We start from the raw sequence: 4,578 nt of genomic DNA on the forward strand, positions 1-4,578 counted from the left end.
GTTTCTTGTAAATCAATGTGATAGAGCCCTCGCAGGGTTTGTTTAATCAGCATTCATTTTGAGCGAAAGAGTGGGGGCCTTCCTCTTGTGTTTATGCCTTCCCCATCCTGAGGGAGGGCTGTTATCATTGCAGTATCCTGTAGCCTTCATTCTCCCTGCTTCTTTCAGCTCCTCTCTCTCTCGCTCTCTCTGGCGGGTCACTCTGACTCTGGGTCACTGGCAGGGTAGCCTAGTGGTTAGAGCGTTGGACTAGTAACCGGAAGGTTGTGAGTTCAAACCCCCGAGCTGACAAGGTACAAATCTGTCGTTCTGCCCCTGAACAGGCAGTTAACCCTCTGTTCCTAGGCCGTCATTGAAAATAAGAATGAAGAATGTGTTCTTAACTGACTTGCCTGGTTAAATAAAGGTAAAATGAAAAAAAAAAATGTGCCACTCCTGTGGCGTCTCGTTCCCCATGTTGGAACACTATTATCCCAGCTTTGTGTCAATGACCGCAAACCGTCTGTTGCCACCACACCAGGCCCCTCGCTCAGCCCCACTGCAGTACCTCCTACTGGTGATATGCTAATTCAAGTGGTAGACTCAGAGGGAACTCTATCCGTTGCCAAGTATTGTTGCCTCTGACTGAAACCTCAATAGTTGAAGTAAGTAGCCTTGTATGAGCCCTGGCTTGTGCGAGCCAGAACGGTTCATAGGAGCAGGTGAGGCACCAGGTCCCTTCTGGTATGAGTCAGCTGTACAAGTACACCACCTGGACAGGACAGTAGTCTATCGCAGGGCCTTGCCCCCAATATTGGTCCTTAATGCGGAGTGCCAAGCAGAGGTCCCTTTGGTATGAGTCAGCCGGTCCCTTTGGTATGAGTCGGCCGGGGATTGAACTCCCAAACTCAGGGCAGACACTCAAATCACAAGGCCACTGAGTTGGTAAATAGACTTGGATTTGACACATTTTAAGCAGGAAGGAAGCTAGACAGAAGGGGATGTTGTGTGTATTAGGAACCTCTCTTAATTTCCTCTCCTGGACCTTTCCCTGGATCAAGCCATCAACATGTCTTGTATGTTAAAAACGCTCTATTTTTCTCATGGACCAAGTTGTTGAGTTTTACCGTACTCCCTACTCCTCTTCTTCCTTGTCTGCCTTCTCTACTTCCTCTGCTCGGTTCCAGCTAAGCCAGGCCAACGAGGGGAAACTGGACAGAAAGCTTCATAAATTTACTCAGAAATCAGTGTGTACTGGATATAATGAGCTGGAGATACAGAAACAATTATCTCCTAACATGAAGGGAGATCAGGGTTATAGGGGTTTATTGGCACAAATATCCACATTCACTCACACCTAAAGATCTGTTTGCGGTTCAAGCCAAAAGGGACGTTTTAAATCAAGTTTGTTAGTTGATGACCCTCACTTTGAGGACACTTGGTACATTTAGTTAATACAATTGGAGAATCCATGGCCTGGCATGCAGTATGGGTTTGTCATTAAAAATGAGTATATGAGAATTCAAATTTATACCCATTCATTATATTGCCCAATGCAACAGATCCTCCCTGGCCAGTCGGCTTTATGCACTGAGATCTCGACTTCAGAATAACCTTAGTTGGAATGCTGGAACGTTGGGCAGTACTGTCTGTCTAGCATTCCCACGTTCTTTCACCACAATGTCTGCCCTCTCCTTTCCCTCCGTAACCCCTGGCTTAGTAGCACAGCTCTGGCAGGTCCAAATTATCCATTAATATGAGAGTGAAGGGGGGTGGGGGTTTATCAGATCCCCCCCCAACAGATTTATAGAGCTAGCCTTGAACGTTGTACCGTTCCTTGTGGACCTGAGCCCATGTTGCTCAAGGGGGAGACATGACGACCATGCTTCTATGGTCTCGTCCATGTTACAGCCAACAAAAGCGGTTTCTGTCTGCCTGAGCACAAATACGTGGCAATAGTCTGTTTAGACATTAGCTGTGTGCTAGTGGAGTTGAAATCATTGTGCATTGTGTTTGTCACAAGTGTATTTCTTGGTCAATATCAGAATATGAAATATGTGTCTACCACGTCTCTCCTGACGAAATCGCCTCATGATTTCACGGTAGTGTACATTTTCTGGGCGATAACTCCAGCACTTTAGATTTGAAATGATACAATGACTATGAGGTTAAAATGCAGACTGGCAGCTTTAATTTGAAGGTATGTTTTAATCCATATTGGGTGAACTGCTTAGAAATTACAGCTTTCTGTACATAGTCCCCCCATTTTAGGGGATCAAAAGTATTGGGACATTCACTTGTGTATTAAAGTAGTATTTGGTCCCATATTCAATCAATCAATCAAATGTATTCATAAAGCCCTTCTTACATCAGCTGATGTCACAAAGTTCTGTACAGAAACCCAGTCTAAAACCCCACACAGCAAGCAATGCAAGTGTAGAAGCACCTGCATATTCATAGCACGCAATGATTACATCAAGCTTGTGAGACTACAAATTTGTTGGCATTTGCTTTTCATTTTGGTTGTTTCAGATTATTTTGTGCCCAATACAAATGAATGGTAAATAATGTATTGTGTAATTTTGGAGTCACTTTTATTGTAAATAAGAATAGAATATGTTTCTAAACACTTCTACATTAATGTGGATGCGGCAATGATTATGGATCATCCTGAATGAATCGTGTATAATGAGTCAAAGTTAGACACATCAAACCCCTCCCAAAAAATTATTGTAATGGTGAGTGGTTATTGTAATGGTGAGTGGTTATTGTAATGGTGAGTGGTTATTGTAATGGTGAGTGGTTATAGTAATGGTGAGTGGTTATTGTAATGGTGAGTGGTTATTGTAATGGTGAGTGGTTATTGTAATGGTGAGTGGTTATTGTAATGGTGAGTGGTTATTGTAATGGTGAGTGGTTATTGTAATGGTGAGTGGTTATTGTAATGGTGAGTGGTTATTGTAATGGTGAGTGGTTATTGTAATGGTGAGTGGTTATTGTAATGGTGAGTGGTTATTGTAATGGTGAGTGGTTATTGTAATGGTGAGTGGTTATTGTAATGGTGAGTGGTTAGCATGTCTTGGGGGGGTGATATTTGTGTCTAATTTATTCAGGATTCATTCAGGATTATCTGTAATCATGGTAGCATCTACATTCATGTAGAAGCATTTACAAACATATTCTATTCTTATTTAAAATAAAAGTGACAAAGTGCTCTAATTTCTAAACGAATCACCCGATATGGATGAAAATGCCATTTGAAATCCAAAGTGCTGGAGTACAGAGCCTAAACAACAACGTGTCCCTGTCCCAATACTTTTGGAGCTCACTGTATGTCAGATAGCTCAAACAAAGCCATAACATCAAATTAATTACATCAATTTAGTCATGTTTGTCTGCTGTTTTACTCTAAAGCAGTCATTATATCAGGGCGGCAGGGTAGCCTAGTGGTTGGACTAGTAACCGAAAGGTTGCAAGTTCAAATCCCCGATCTGACAAGGTACAAATCTGTCATTCTGCCCCTGAACAGGCAGTTAACCCACTGTTCCTAGGCCATCGTTGAAAATAAGAATTTGTTCTTAACTGGGTTAAAAATTAAAATAGCACAGAGCTGGACTAGTACTCAGGGCTCCACAGCTGAATGCATGGTTGCCAAATATTTTCACAACAATCCTCCCTTTCTGTCCATCCTTTCACTCCAACCCCTAATACAACTATACCACTAAAAATTAAACAAATCCAGGAGATCAACTTTAATTCATCTTAAAGCTGAAAACACAATATAAGTCACTGGAATATTGCTTTGAATGTAAAATAAAATAAAAAAATAGGAACCACAATGGAAATAAGTCCCTGACTTTATTGTGCAATCCGGGTCACTTTTCAAATCTTTACAAATGACATTTATCCTTCAATCAATCCAAACTGTGCAGCTGCCAATTGCTGAATGGAAAGAGACATCTGTTACAAAACACCAAAAAGTGAAATGACATTCTGAGATTGTCAAGCCATCGAGTCTGGTTAAGCCTACAAGGTAAGGTGGGGAATTTTCTGTTTGTCGATATTTATCTAGTCTATTTATTGTGTTGAAAACAGAAACCACGATATTGATTTATTTGACCTTTATTTAACTAGGCAAGTCGGTTTAGAACAAATTCTTATTTTCAATGACGTCTTACCCCCGCCAAACCCGAACCCGGACGAAGGTGGGCTAATTGTGTGCAGCCCTAATATTGAAGTGGCCGAAGTCGGTATGCTTTGTTTATCCGTAGTGTGGTGCATTGGCACAGAAACCTGTTGGTGGAAAATTCGTAGCATATATTTTATATAATTATAACTACGGCATCAAAATGTTGAAAATCTGATTTCCCCCGAGCTGATCATTGTCTGCAGCCAGCTCTGATCGCAGTGTAAGGAAACACTACCTCAACCTTCTGGCCCGTAGTCCTGCATGGCATCGACTGTACCACAAAAGCATGCTAAAGTGGCACAGTCGACATCCCCGTTTATAAACCGTTATTATTTGTGGTCGTATTAATAATTTAGAGTTAATTCGACGAGAGGGGAGGGTGTTAAATTTTATTTTTCAGTACAATGGGA

Source organism: Oncorhynchus masou, chromosome 16, assembly GCF_036934945.1.
Source record: "Oncorhynchus masou masou isolate Uvic2021 chromosome 16, UVic_Omas_1.1, whole genome shotgun sequence".
Lineage (NCBI taxonomy): Eukaryota > Metazoa > Chordata > Actinopteri > Salmoniformes > Salmonidae > Oncorhynchus > Oncorhynchus masou.